Source organism: Triturus cristatus, chromosome 11 (genome assembly GCF_964204655.1).
Source record: "Triturus cristatus chromosome 11, aTriCri1.1, whole genome shotgun sequence".
NCBI lineage: Eukaryota > Metazoa > Chordata > Amphibia > Caudata > Salamandridae > Triturus > Triturus cristatus.
The window spans coordinates 1,106,078,030-1,106,093,911 of NC_140594.1; the positions used below are offsets into that span (position 1 = coordinate 1,106,078,030).

Sequence of the window (15,882 nt, forward strand, 5' to 3'; positions counted from 1 at the left end):
CCTGGTTCTCTGGCTCTAAAGCAGCTCTGCTGACCTGGTTTCTCTGGATCTGCAGCAGCTCTGCTGGCCTGGATCTCTGGCTCTAGAGCAGCTCTGCTGACCTGGTTCTCTGGCTCTAGAACAGCTCTGCTAACCTGGTTCTTAGGATCTACAGCAGCTCTGCTGACCTGGTTCTTTGGCTCTACAATGGCTTTGCTGACCTGGTTCACTGGCTCTACAGCAGCTCTGCTGACCTGGTTCTCTGGTTCTGCTGACCTGTTTCTCTGGCTCTAAAGCAGCTTTGCTGACCTGGTTCTCTGGCTTTAGAGCGGCTCTGCTGACCTGGTTCTCTGGCTCTACAGCAGCTCTGCTGACCTAGTTCCCTGGCTCTAGAGCAGCTATGCTGACCTAGTTCTCTAGCTCAACAAAGGCTCAGCTGACCTGGTTCTCTGGCTCTACAGCGGCTCTGCTGATCTGGTTCTCTGGCTCTAAAGAAGCTCTGCTGACCTGGATCTCTGGCTCTAAAGCAGCTCTGCTGACCTGGCTCTCTGGCTCTACAGTGGCTCTGTTGACCTGGTTCTCCGGCTCTAAAGCGGCTCAGCTGACCGGGTTGTCTGGCTCTACAGCGGCTCTGCTGACAAGGTTGTCTGGCTCTAGAGCGGCTCTGCTGACCTGGATCTCTGGCTCTACAGCAGCTCTGCTGACCTAGTTCTCTGGCTCTAGAGCGACTCTGCTGACCTGGTTTACTGGCTCTAAAGCAGCACTGCTGACCTGGTTCTCTGACTCTACAGCAGCTCTGCTGACCTGGTTCTCTGGCTCAACAGCAGCTCTGCAGACCTGGTTCTCTGGCTCTACAGCAGCTCTGCTGACCTGGTTCTGGGGCTCTAAAGCAGCTCTGCTGACCTGGTTCTCTGGCTCTACAGCAGCTCTGCTGACCTGGTTCTCTGGCACTATAGCAGCTCTGCTGACCTGGTTCTCTGGCTCAACAGCAGCTCTGCAGACCTGGTTCTCTGGCTCTACAGCAGCTCTGCTGACCTGGTTCTCTGGCTCTACAACGGCTCTGCTGACCTTGTTCTCTGTCTTTACAGCGCCTCTGCTGACCTGGTTCTCTGGCTCTAAAGAAGCTCTGCTGACCTGGATCTCTGGCTATAAAGCAGCTTTGCTGACCTGGTTCTCTGGCTCTAGAGCAGCTCTGCTGACCTGGTTCTCGGGCTCTACAACGGCTTTGTTGACCTGGTTCTCTGGCTCTACAGCAGATCTGCTGACCTGGTTCTCTGGCTCTACAACGGCTCTGCTGACCTGGTTCTCTGGCTCTACAGCAGCTCTGCTGACCTAGTTCTATGGCTCTACAGCAGCTCTGCTGACCTAGTTCTATGGCTCTACAGCAGCTCTGCTGACCTGGTTCTATGGCACTAAAGTAGCTCTTCTGACCTGGTTCTCTGGCTCAAGAGCAGCTCTGCTGACCTGGTTTCTCTGGCTCTAAAGCAGCTCTGCTGACCTGGTTTCTCTGGCTCTACAGCAGCACTGCTGACCTGGTTCTCTGGCTCTACAGCGGCTCTGTTGACCTGGTTCCCTGGCTCTAAAGTGGCTCTGCTGACCTGGTTGTCTGGCTCGAGAGCGGCTCTGCTGACCTGCTTCTCTGGTTCTACAGCAGCTCTGCTGACCTAGTTCCTCGGCTCTAGAGCAGCTCTGCTGCCCTGGTTCTCTGGCTCTACAACGGCTCTGCTGACCTCGTTCTCTGGCTCTACAGCATCTCTGCTGACCTAGTTCTCTGGCTCTAGAGCAGCTCTGCTGACCTGGTTCTCTGGCTCTACAACGGCTCTGCTGACCTGGTTCTCTGGCTTTACAGCAGCTCTGCTGACCTGGTTCTCTGGCTCTAAAGCAGCTCTGCTGACCTGGTTCTCTGGCTCTACAGCGGCTCTGCTGACCTGGTTCTATGGCTCTGCAGCAGCTCTGCTGACCTAGTTCTCTGGCTCTAGAGCAGCTCTGCTGACCTGGTTCTCGGGCTCTACAGCAGCTCTGCTGACCTGGTTCTATGGCACTAAAGTAGCTCCTCTGACCTGGTTCTCTGGTTCTGGAGAAGCTCTGCTGACCTGGTTCTCTGGCTCTAAAGCAGCTCTGCTGACCTGGTTTCTCTGGATCTGCAGCAGCTCTGCTGGCCTGGATCTCTGGCTCTAGAGCAGCTCTGCTGACCTGGTTCTCTGGCTCTAGAGCAGCTCTGCTAACCTGGTTCTTAGGATCTACAGCAGCTCTGCTGACCTGGTTCTCTGGCTCTACAATGGCTTTGCTGACCTGGTTCACTGGCTCTACAGCAGCTCTGCTGACCTGGTTCTCTGGTTCTGCTGACCTGTTTCTCTGGCTCTAAAGCAGCTTTGCTGACCTGGTTCTCTGGCTTTAGAGCGGCTCTGCTGACTTGGTTCTCTGGCTCTACAGCAGCTCTGCTGACCTAGTTCCCTGGCTCTAGAGCAGCTATGCTGACCTAGTTCTCTAGCTCAACAAAGGCTCAGCTGACCTGGTTCTCTGGCTCTACAGCGGCTCTGCTGATCTGGTTCTCTGGCTCTAAAGAAGCTCTGCTGACCTGGATCTCTGGCTCTAAAGCAGCTCTGCTGACCTGGCTCTCTGGCTCTACAGTGGCTCTGTTGACCTGGTTCTCCGGCTCCAAAGCGGCTCAGCTGACCGGGTTGTCTGGCTCTACAGCGGCTCTGCTGACAAGGTTGTCTGGCTCTAGAGCGGCTCTGCTGACCTGGATCTCTGGCTCTACAGCAGCTCTGCTGACCTAGTTCTCTGGCTCTAGAGCGACTCTGCTGACCTGGTTTACTGGCTCTAAAGCAGCACTGCTGACCTGGTTCTCTGACTCTACAGCAGCTCTGCTGACCTGGTTCTCTGGCACTATAGCAGCTCTGCTGACCTGGTTCTCTGGCTCAACAGCAGCTCTGCAGACCTGGTTCTCTGGCTCTACAGCAGCTCTGCTGACCTGGTTCTGTGGCTCTAAAGCAGCTCTGCTGACCTGGTTCTCTGGCTCTACAGCAGCTCTGCTGACCTGGTTCTCTGGCACTATAGCAGCTCTGCTGACCTGGTTCTCTGGCTCAACAGCAGCTCTGCAGACCTGGTTCTCTGGCTCTACAGCAGCTCTGCTGACCTGGTTCTCTGGCTCTACAACGGCTCTGCTGACCTTGTTCTCTGTCTTTACAGCGCCTCTGCTGACCTGGTTCTCTGGCTCTAAAGAAGCTCTGCTGACCTGGATCTCTGGCTATAAAGCAGCTTTGCTGACCTGGTTCTCTGGCTCTAAAGAAACTCTGCTGACCTGGATCTCTGGCTCTAAAGCAGCTCTGCTGACCTAGTTCTCTGGCTCTAGAGCAGCTCTGCTGACCTGGTTCTCTGGCTCTACAACGGCTCTGCTGACCTGGTTCTCTGGCTTTACAGCGGCTCTGCTGACCTGGTTCTCTGGCTCTAAAGAAGCTCTGCTGACCTGGATCTCTGGCTCTAAAGCAGCTCTGCTGACCTGGTTCTCTGGCTGTACAGCGGCTCTGCTGACCTGGTTCTATGGCTCTACAGCAACTCTGCTGACCTAGTTCTCTGGCTCTAGAACAGCTCTGCTGACCTGGTTCTCCGGGCTCTACAACGGCTTTGTTGACCTGGTTCTCTGGCTCTACAGCAGCTCTGCTGACCTAGTTCTCTGGCTCTAGAGCAGCTCTGCTGACCTGGTTCTATGGCTCTACAGCAGCTCTGCTGACCTGGTTCTATGGCACTAAAGTAGCTCTTCTGACCTGGTTCTCTGGCTCTAGAGCAGCTCTGCTGACCTGGTTCTCTGGCTCTAAAGCAGCTCTGCTGACCTGGTTTCTTTGGCTGTACAGCAGCACTGCTGGCCTGGTTCTCTGGCTCTAGAGCAGCTCTACTGACCTGGTTCTCTGGCTCTAGAGCAGCTCTCCTGACCTGGTTCTTAGGCTCTACAGCAGCTCTGCTGACCTGGTTCTCTGGCTCTACAGCAGCTCTGCTGACCTGGTTCTCTGGCTCTAAAGAAGCGCTGCAGACCTGGATCTCTGGCTCTAAAGCAGCTCTGCTGACCTGGTTCTCTGGCTTTAGAGCGGCTCTGCTGACTTGGTTCTCTGGCTCTACAGCAGCTCTGCTGACCTAGTTCTCTGGCTCTAGAGCAGCTCTGCTGACCAGGTCCTCTGGCTCTACAACGACTCAGCTGACCTGGTTCTCTGGCTCTACAGCGGCTATGCTGACCTGGATCTCTGGCTCTAAAGAAGCTCTGCAGACCTGGATCTCTGGCTCTAAAGCAGCTCTGCTGACCTGGCTCTCTGGCTCTACACTGGAACTGTTGACCTGGTTCTCTGGCTCTAAAGCGGCTCTGCTGACCTGGTTGTCTGGCTCTAGAGCGGCTCTGCTGACCTGGTTGTCTAGTTCTAGAGCGGCTCTGCTGACCTGGTTCTCTGGCTCTACAGCAGCTCTGCTGACCTAGTTCTCTGGCTCTAGAGCAGCTCTGCTGACCTGGTTCTCTGGCTCTAAAGCAGCTCTGCTGACCTGGTTCTCTGGCTCTAAAGCAGCTCTGCTGACCTGGTTCTCTGGCTCTGAGCAGCTTTGCTGACCTGGTTCTCATGCTCTACAGCGACTCTGCTGGCCTGGTTTTCTGGCTCTACCGCGACTCCGCTGACCTGGTTTTCTGGCTCTAAAGCAGCAATGCTGACCTGGTTCTCTGACTCTACAGCAGCTCTGCTGACATGGTTGGCTCTATAGCAGCTCTGCTGACCTGGTTCTCGGGTTCTACATCAACACTGCTGACCCGGTTCTCTGGCTCTACCGCAGCTCTGCTGACCTGGTTCTGTGTCTCTAAAGCAGCTCTGCTGACCTGGTTCTCTGGCTCTACAGCAGCTCTGCTGACCTGGTTCTCTGGCTCTATAATGGTTCTGCTGACCTAGTTCTCTGGCTCCAGAGCAGCTCTGCTGACCTGGTTCTTTGGCTCTACAGCAGCTCTGCTGACCTGTTTCTATGGCACTAAAGTAGCTCCTCTGACCTGGTTCTCTGGCTCTAGAGAAGCTCTGCTGACCTGGTTCTCTGGCTCTAAAGCAGCTTTGCTGACCTGGTTCTATGGTACTTAAGTAGCTCCTCTGACCTGGTTCTCTGGCTCTAGAGAAGCTCTGCTGACCTGGTTCTCTGGCTCTAAAACAGCTCTGTTAACCTGGTTCTTAGGATCTACAGCAGCTCTGCTGTCCTGGTTTCTCTGGATCTACAGCAGCTCTGCTGGCCTGGTTCTCTGGCTCTAGAGCAGCTCTGCTGACCTGGTTCTCTGGCTCTAGAGCAGCTCTGCTAACCTGGTTCTTAGGATCTACAGCAGCTCTGCTGACCTGGTTCTCTGGCTCTACAACGACTCAGCTGACCTGGTTCTCTGGCTCTACAGCGGCTATGCTGACCTGGATCTCTGGCTCTAAAGAAGCTCTGCAGACCTGGATCTCTGGCTCTAAAGCAGCTCTGCTGACCTGGCTCTCTGGCTCTACACTGGGACTGTTGACCTGGTTCTCTGGCTCTAAAGCGGCTCTGCTGACCTGGTTGTCTGGCTCTAGAGCGGCTCTGCTGACCTGGTTGTCTAGTTCTAGAGCGGCTCTGCTGACCTGGTTCTCTGGCTCTACAGCAGCTCTGCTGACCTAGTTCTCTGGCTCTAGAGCAGCTCTGCTGACCTGGTTCTCTGGCTCTAAAGCAGCTCTGCTGACCTGGTTCTCTGGCTCTAAAGCAGCTCTGCTGACCTGGTTCTCTGGCTCTGAGCAGCTTTGCTGACCTGGTTCTCATGCTCTACAGCGACTCTGCTGGCCTGGTTTTCTGGCTCTACCGCGACTCCGCTGACCTGGTTTTCTGGCTCTAAAGCAGCAATGCTGACCTGGTTCTCTGACTCTACAGCAGCTCTGCTGACATGGTTGGCTCTATAGCAGCTCTGCTGACCTGGTTCTCTGGCTCAACAGCAGCTCTGCTGACCTGGTTCTCGGGTTCTACATCAACGCTGCTGACCCGGTTCTCTGGCTCTACCGCAGCTCTGCTGACCTGGTTCTGTGTCTCTAAAGCAGCTCTGCTGACCTGGTTCTCTGGCTCTACAGCAGCTCTGCTGACCTGGTTCTCTGGCTCTACAATGGTTCTGCTGACCTAGTTCTCTGGCTCCAGAGCAGCTCTGCTGACCTGGTTCTTTGGCTCTACAGCAGCTCTGCTGACCTGTTTCTATGGCACTAAAGTAGCTCCTCTGACCTGGTTCTCTGGCTCTAGAGAAGCTCTGCTGACCTGGTTCTCTGGCTCTAAAGCAGCTCTGCTGACCAGGTTCTATGGTACTAAAGTAGCTCCTCTGACCTGGTTCTCTGGCTCTAGAGAAGCTCTGCTGACCTGGTTCTCTGGCTCTAAAACAGCTCTGTTAACCTGGTTCTTATGATCTACAGCAGCTCTGCTGTCCTGGTTTCTCTGGATCTACAGCAGCTCTGCTGGCCTGGTTCTCTGGCTCTAGAACAGCTCTGCTGACCTGGTTCTCTGGCTCTAGAGCAGCTCTGCTAACCTGGTTCTTAGGATCTACAGCAGCTCTGCTGACCTGGTTCTCTGGCTCTACAACGACTCAGCTGACCTGGTTCTCTGGCTCTACAGCGGCTATGCTGACCTGGATCTCTGGCTCTAAAGAAGCTCTGCAGACCTGGATCTCTGGCTCTAAAGCAGCTCTGCTGACCTGGCTCTCTGGCTCTACACTGGGTCTGTTGACCTGGTTCTCTGGCTCTAAAGCGGCTCTGCTGACCTGGTTGTCTGGCTCTAGAGCGGCTCTGCTGACCTGGTTCTCTGGCTCTACAGCAGCTCTGCTGACCTAGTTCTCTGGCTCTAGAGCAGCTCTGCTGACCTGGTTCTCTGGCTCTAAAGCAGCTCTGCTGACCTGGTTCTCTGGCTCTAAAGCAACTCTGCTGACCTGGTTCTCTGGCTCTGAGCAGCTTTGCTGACCTGGTTCTCATGCTCTACAGCGACTCTGCTGGCCTGGTTTTCTGGCTCTACAGCGACTCCGCTGACCTGGTTTTCTGGCTCTAAAGCAGCAATGCTGACCTGGTTCTCTAACTCTACAGCAGCTCTGCTGACATGGTTGGCTCTATAGCAGCTCTGCTGACCTGGTTCTCTGGCTCAACAGCAGCTCTGCTGACCTAGTTCTGTGTCTCTAAAGCAGCTCTGCTGACCCGGTTCTCTGGCTCTACCGCAGCTCTTCTGACTTGGTTCTGTGTCTCTAAAGCAGCTCTGCTGACCTGGTTCTCTGGCTCTACAGCAGCTCTGCTGCCCTGGTTCTCTGGCTCTACAATGACTCTGCTGACCTGGTTCTCTGGCTCTACAATGGCTCTGCTGACCTAGTTCTCTGGCTCCAGAGCAGGTCTGCTGATCTGGTTCTATGGCTCTACAGCAGCTCTGCTGACCTGTTTCTATGGCACTAAAGTAGCTCCTCTGACCTGGTTCTCTGGCTCTAGAGAAGCTCTGCTGACCTGGTTCTCTGGCTCTAAAGCAGCTCTGCTGACCTGGTTCTATGGCACTAAAGTATCTCCTCTGACCTGGTTCTCTGGCTCTAGAGAAGCTCTGCTGACCTGTTTCTCTGGCTCTAAAACAGCTCTGCTAACCTGGTTCTTAGGATCTACAGCAGCTCTGCTGACCTGGTTTCTCTGGATCTACAGCAGCTCTACTGGCCTGGTTCTCTGGCTCTAGAGCAGCTCTGCTGACCTGGTTCTCTGGCTCTAGAGCAGCTCTGCTAACCTGGTTCTTAGGATCTACAGCAGCTCTGCTGACCTGGTTCTCTGGGTCTGCTGACCTGTTTCTCTGGCTCTAAAGCAGCTTTGCTGACCTGGTTCTCTGGCTTTAGAGTGGCTCTGCTGACCTGGTTCTCTGGCTCTACAGGAGCTCTGCTGACCTAGTTCCCTGGCTCTAGAGCAGCTCTGCTGACCTAGTTCTCTAGCTCTACAAAGGTTCAGCTGACCTGGTTCTCTGGCTCTACAGCGGCTCTACTGACCTGGTTCTCTGGCTCTAAAGAAGCTCTGCTGACCTGGATCTCTGGCTCTAAAGCAGCTCTGCTGACCTGGCTCTCTGGCTCTACAGTGGCTCTGTTGACCTGGTTCTCTGGCTCTAAAGCGGCTCAGCTGACCTGGTTGTCTGGCTCTACAGCGGCTCTGCTGACAAGGTTGTCTGGCTCTAGAGCGGCTCTGCTGACCTGGATCTCTGGCTCTACAGCAGCTCTGCTGACCTAGTTCTCTGGCTCTAGAGCAGCTCTGCTGACCTGGTTCTCTGGCTCTAAAGCAGCTCTGCTGACCTAAAACAAGACTGTGCACACGTCAATTTCACAGTATTTAGGTGTGTTACCAATATGTATCAAACACTATTCATGCAATATAATTTCTCGGATAATGAGGGATCGCAGGACGAACAAGTAGATTCAGTTTCCGTTTTTATGGTCAAATTCAGAATAATCCAGCCAGCCAACACGTGTTTCGTCATGGGGTACACACACCCCCCGACTTCTTCAGGGCTGGTAAGAAAACATATACAGGGTATATATCACAGACAAATCTCTGAATATACTGAAATACAATGATCTAGTTACAGTTCTCACTAAGATGGTGGGAAAACCGACAGAATGACAATACATGGATTTTGAGAAAGGTGTCCAGGTGTTCAGGGTGAAAACCCAAAAACGTATGGAGAATTATACTATAATTTTGATAATTCTTGAAATATAAAGAGAGATATGAAAATCAATAGGTGCGCAACGTCCTTAGTGCGTGAAATACTATGAAGACCCCTTCACAGTAGGTGCCGCGTGAACGGATGTGTCATCTATCCTTTCAAAGTGTTGCGAGTGCGAGTCTAGTGTATTTAAACTTCATGATTGAGAACTAAATTGAACCGGGTGAACCAAGTGTATGTGGCGAAACTTATTCATAGCCCCACTCAGGGAGAAACAAACGTAATAAGCATGCAAGAGGATATCGAAATCCCCCTACCTTATCGTAGTATGGCCAATGAGTATGACCTGTAAGTAAGCAACAATTCGTATACTATCACGATCCATTTCTTAGTAACTGATTAGCCATGAACACACACTGTAATATCCTTGGATACACTGATTAAATCATACGCGGTAAAATGAGAACATCGAGTCCAGGCTTACCTTACACCTGGTGATAATTCCGACCCAGGGGGTCATATATCTCCAAACACAACCTGTGCGTTTAAACGTTGTCCGCATTAGTTACCATCCAAACATATCTGTGACCAATGGCAGTGTTCCAATTACGCTAATCAGGTTCTGTGAAGAGTGATATAAATTAGTCACTCGCACGCTCCGAAATAAAGAAGGGGGCTAACATTACAAAGGAATCTCAGCTCTGTAGTGATTCTTACCCGTAGACGAGTGCGTCTATCCGTATGTGCTGGTGTTCTCCGCGTGTATTTGCGTTTCCGTCAGTGCGCATACCCGGAAGTGTTTATATCGGGGCGCCGAGTCAAACACTAGAACGTGTGTGTGTGGATACGTTTAGTGGTGCGCATGCGTTAGATTGAGTTTGTGTATCTCTCTAACTTTATCAAGTAGCGCGAAAACAAAAGAAAAGTAAAAGACAATTCATGAAAAGAAATATGACAGAAAATCCATAGCTGAAATAAACGGTAGAAGAATAATATTGCCTTCATTCAATGATTTGCAATGGAGAAGCGGTACAAATTACAGCAACATATTAATAGATTTAGAAGAAACACTTAATATACAAAGGGCAAACACATCATGGTGCACCTCGGAGAAGAAAGTGAACACAATAATTATCGATGTATGAGATTAACTTGCGAAAAGTCTGCATTGCACAATACTAGCCGTCTAGTGTCGTTCTCGGTATAAACTCGTTCAAATATTAGAATTCAACATGACATTTATATCTAAACAGAGGTAGTGTAGTGTTGATATTAGTACATGGTGTTACTTTCCTCATTTACCCCGGTTTGTGATTCAATGGTGGTCACTACCGTGTATATACTTTGTCGAGACGATCACATGTTCATGATCAAGCCCCAGAGTCAATCACCCCTCTGATTTCAGTCTCCTAGGAAATAGTGCATCTCATTGTCGCTGTTGAAACCTAGTTCGTAAGTTCTCAAGCGCATGATCCAAAAGGCTTCTAATCTCCTTAAATTGAGCTCCCTGTTACCTCCTCTAGGGTTCAATTTGCAGTGATCTATGCCATAGAATTTGAACTTCTTTGTCTGGCCTTGTGATGGACACTCCCAAATGTGTAATGCCATGGGGTATCTCGAATCTTTATGTTTTAAGGCTCTTACGTGTTCTGCAATCCTTTCTTTCAGACATCTTATAGTGCTGCCTACATATTTACCTCCACATGTGCATTCTAGTATATACACTACAAATTTGGTGTTGCAATTAATGTTTGTCCTGATCTCATATTCTTTATTTGGGCCTTGAAACGTTCTTTTCTTGTCATCCGCCCATCTACAATTGCCACAACATCCACATTTGAAAAAACCTTTGGATCTTGCGCTGAGCCATGTGTCTGGGAGAACGTTGTGTGTGTAGCTCGGACTCAGGCGTGCGCGTAGAGTTTTACCCCTTCGATAAGTGATCTGTGGTTTCTTGTTAATGATCTTAGTTAAAGAGGGGTCGTTTGTAAGGATGTGCCAGTGTTTCCGTAGGCTTTTAGATAGGGCCCTACTGTGATCGTCATAATTGGTGATCAACCTGATTGATGTATCTGCGGGTCTCTAGGTTTCAACAGCGACAATGAGATGCACTATTTCCTAGGAGACTGAAATCAGAGGGGTGATTGACTCTGGGGCTTGATCATGAACATGTGATCGTCTCGACAAAGTATATACACGGTAGTGACCACCATTGAATCACAAACCGGGGTAAATGAGGAAAGTAACACCATGTACTAATATCAACACTACACTACCTCTGTTTAGATATAAATGTCATGTTGAATTCTAATATTTGAACGAGTTTATACCGAGAACGACACTAGACGGCTAGTATTGTGCAATGCAGACTTTTCGCAAGTTAATCTCATACATCGATAATTATTGTGTTCACTTTCTTCTCCGAGGTGCACCATGATGTGTTTGCCCTTTGTATATTAAGTGTTTCTTCTAAATCTATTAATATGTTGCTGTAATTTGTACCGCTTCTCCATTGCAAATCATTGAATGAAGGCAATATTATTCTTCTACCGTTTATTTCAGCTATGGATTTTCTGTCATATTTCTTTTCATGAATTGTCTTTTACTTTTCTTTTGTTTTCGCGCTACTTGATAAAGTTAGAGAGATACACAAACTCAATCTAACACATGCGCACCACTAAACGTATCCACACACACACGTTCTAGTGTTTGACTCGGCGCCCCGATATAAACACTTCCGGGTATGCGCACTGACGGAAACGCAAATACACGCGGAGAACACCAGCACATACGGATAGACGCACTCGTCTACGGGTAAGAATCACTACAGAGCTGAGATTCCTTTGTAATGTTAGCCCCCTTCTTTATTTCGGAGCGTGCGAGTGACTAATTTATATCACTCTTCACAGAACCTGATTAGCGTAATTGGAACACTGCCATTGGTCACAGATATGTTTGGATGGTAACTAATGCGGACAACGTTTAAACGCACAGGTTGTGTTTGGAGATATATGACCCCCTGGGTCGGAATTATCACCAGGTGTAAGGTAAGCCTGGACTCGATGTTCTCACTTTACCGCGTATGATTTAATCAGTGTATCCAAGGATATTACAGTGTGTGTTCATGGCTAATCAGTTACTAAGAAATGGATCGTGATAGTATACGAATTGTTGCTTACTTACAGGTCATACTCATTGGCCATACTACGATAAGGTAGGGGGATTTCGATATCCTCTTGCATGCTTATTACGTTTGTTTCTCCCTGAGTGGGGCTATGAATAAGTTTCGCCACATACACTTGGTTCACCCGGTTCAATTTAGTTCTCAATCATGAAGTTTAAATACACTAGACTCGCACTCGCAACACTTTGAAAGGATAGATGACACATCCGTTCACGCGGCACCTACTGTGAAGGGGTCTTCATAGTATTTCACGCACTAAGGACGTTGCGCACCTATTGATTTTCATATCTCTCTTTATATTTCAAGAATTATCAAAATTATAGTATAATTCTCCATACGTTTTTGGGTTTTCACCCTGAACACCTGGACACCTTTCTCAAAATCCATGTATTGTCATTCTGTCGGTTTTCCCACCATCTTAGTGAGAACTGTAACTAGATCATTGTATTTCAGTATATTCAGAGATTTGTCTGTGATATATACCCTGTATATGTTTTCTTACCAGCCCTGAAGAAGTCGGGGGGTGTGTGTACCCCATGACGAAACACGTGTTGGCTGGCTGGATTATTCTGAATTTGACCATAAAAACGGAAACTGAATCTACTTGTTCGTCCTGCGATCCCTAATTATCCGAGAAATTATATTTCATGAATAGTGTTTGATACATATTGGTAACACACCTAAATACTGTGAAATTGACGTGTGCACAGTCTTGTTTTACGTTTGTATAGCGGGCTCAGGCCCACTTGTAGAGGGTTTAGGGGTTGTTTTTCCCTCTTCTGTTGCACCGTGTCTGACTCATTTTCAGCTTGAGATAAGTACGTTTATAAGAGAGCGCTCATTAATAACCTGGCAGTGTGAAATAATACCCCCCTTGTTTGCTAATTATCTAAGTGATACGCAGGTTGGAGCAGCATCCGCGTGAGGACTCATCATGAATAGCGATAGAGACAAAATTGCAGAGGAACTATTTGACAACCTTGCCAAAGGGCAATCAATAGCAGCGAGTGCTGGGCTTAATATACCCACACGCAAAGAGGGCCTGCGGGACAAATTTACGAGATTAGAAAAATTGAAAAAAACTGAAAACTCAAAATGGTGGGACGGAGCTACATTGAAACAGTATATGCGTCTTAATAGGGTCCCCAGGGGTCTAAGATCACAAATCTTCCCAACATACGATGACCTGGAGGAGGACCTACTAAAGAAATGGGAAGACACATTAAATGATAATTCCCAAACACTCATGACAATTCTGATTGAAAATACAGACAGGAAATTGATAAAACTCCAAAAAGATATTGAAACATTAGAAAAAGAGATAGCAGCCCTAGACCTCAAAGAAGCTACCGAGAAAAATTATGTAATACTTAATGAAATTTTAATGAAACATCAAAATGAGATTAAAGAAAGGAAAGCGAGAAAACTGAAACGAGATGAAATAGATTACAGGGAAGGACGAGTATATACCTACGCCAGAAAATATGATTATCTTTTTCAGACAGGGAAAGAATCAGAAAAAACTAATCAAAGACAGGATATGAGTTCAATCTCTTCCAGTACCTCTTCTTTAAATGCACCAGTCTCTGGCGACAGCGATTTGGAGAACGCAGGGGCACCTTCCTCTTCCTCTTTTTTACGAGAGGTACTGAGAATCAGGAGAGGGAACAGACTTCCACCTATCCGCGATTCCATAAACGCAAAACCCGCAGAGGTCAGAGGGCAGGGAGAAAAAGAGGATTACCGCACCAAACTGAGGTCAGGTCAGATCAGGAAATAAAGGCAGGGCCGACAGATGATATTGAGATCATGAACCTGTCTTCGATGTCTCTGAATGATGAAATGATTAACTTGTTGAAAAAAGGTTTGAGTTTCAACCCTACTAATGAGGGTGATGTGTGTAATACTAAAGTTGATCTGTACAAATTCACGAGAAATTTGAAATTGAAGAGTTTTTTTGACATGAATCCTGTACCCAATAAAACCTCTATGCATATTCCTACTGATTTTTCGAATATCAGTTACAGTATTCAAGACGCACTAAACACACAGTTACTCTTGTCATTAGCAGACACAGAGGAAACACCCCAAAGAGTAGATGCACTATTACAAGAGCTTGACATTCAGACAGACTACACATTGACCAGCGGGCTTCGATCGAAGTCCAAGTGGACACCCATACTAACGAGCGGGAACTCAATAGACACTTTTCATAAACTAGTTCTGGCTGACCTCAACAAGTTTGAAGACAAGAGGGACAAAGGGAAATCGAGATACACGGACAACCTGTCCAAAGGGGAACGAATGGCCCTTAAAGAACTTGCAAACAACAAAGATGTTATAATTAGAGAAGCGGACAAAGGAGGCAACGTAGTGGTAATGAACAAGCAGGATTACAATGCAGAAATACTTTCACAACTTAATGATACATCATGCTACGAAACAATACATCACAATCCAATAGGTCCACTCTCACAAACGATTAATCACAAACTTACTGAGTGGTATAATGACAGTCTGCTGACCCTGGAAGAAATGAATTATCTCAAAGTGTTTAAACCCAACTACCCGTGCATTTACACACTTCCGAAAGTACACAAACTTTGCACTTTCCCTCCGGGTAGACCAATAGTAGCAGGAATTGGGGGTCCCACTGAAAGACTGGCTGAATATGTAGACATGTTTCTGTCACCACTGGTGAAAAACCTTCCCTCATATATAAGGGATACGAAGCATATATTGAACATTCTGTCAGATTTAAGATGGGAGGAAGGCATGATCCTGGTGTCAATGGACGTAGTGTCTCTATACACCAGCATTGAACTAGAACTGGGAATAAAATCCATAGAGAATATTCTGTTCAAAAGAGCTGCTTCACAATGGAAACACACAGAGATGCTGATCGACATGATACGCATGATTCTCTATAACAATGTATTTTTATTCAATTCTCAATGGTACAAACAGAAGAAGGGAGTGGCGATGGGATCCAAATTTTCCCCCAGTTTCGCAAATTTGTTCATGGGGAAATTGGAAGAGGACTGGATATGGGGACCAGGAGGAGGCAGATTCCATGACTCTATTCTATACTGGGGGCGCTACATTGACGATTGTCTAATGATTTGGACAGGTAGCCCTGAAAAACTCACGGATTTCTGCATATACCTGAATTCAAACACTTCACATATGAAATTCACACAGGAATCAAGTAGCATGGGTATCAAATTTTTGGACATTGAAATATTCATTAAAAATAGTCAACTGCACACCAGACTACATAGGAAAGACACGGCATGCAATGCGATCTTACACGCAAAAAGTGCACATCCACCGCACCAAATAAATGCCATCCCACTAGGCGAATACACGAGAGCTAGACGGAACTGTAGTATTGATACAGATTTCCGATATTGCCTACGGGACATGGAAAAAAGATTCATCAAAAGGGGATACAACACATCTGTGATCCAGAAAGCAGGGAACAAAATCAGGAACACAGAGAGAATAAAAACGATCACAGATAAGGAGAAGAGACCCGCAGATACATCAATCAGGTTGATCACCAATTATGACGATCACAGTAGGGCCCTATCTAAAAGCCTACGGAAACACTGGCACATCCTTACAAACGACCCCTCTTTAACTAAGATCATTAACAAGAAACCACAGATCACTTATCGAAGGGGTAAAACTCTACGCGCACGCCTGAGTCCGAGCTACACACACAACGTTCTCCCAGACACATGGCTCAGCGCAAGATCCAAAGGTTTTTTCAAATGTGGATGTTGTGGCAATTGTAGATGGGCGGATGACAAGAAAAGAACGTTTCAAGGCCCAAATAAAGAATATGAGATCAGGACAAACATTAATTGCAACACCAAATTTGTAGTGTATATACTAGAATGCACATGTGGAGGTAAATATGTAGGCAGCACTATAAGATGTCTGAAAGAAAGGATTGCAGAACACGTAAGAGCCTTAAAACATAAAGATTCGAGATACCCCATGGCATTACACATTTGGGAGTGTCCATCACAAGGCCAGAC

At 48.0% G+C, this 15,882-nt stretch overlaps 1 protein-coding gene across 5 annotated transcripts in view; it reads right to left on the reverse strand.

Moving 5' to 3' along the window:
• Window positions 1-15,882, reverse strand: part of LOC146786088 (eukaryotic translation initiation factor 4 gamma 1-like) — a 647,727-nt gene that overhangs the window by 308,235 nt on the left and 323,610 nt on the right. The window lies entirely within an intron of this gene.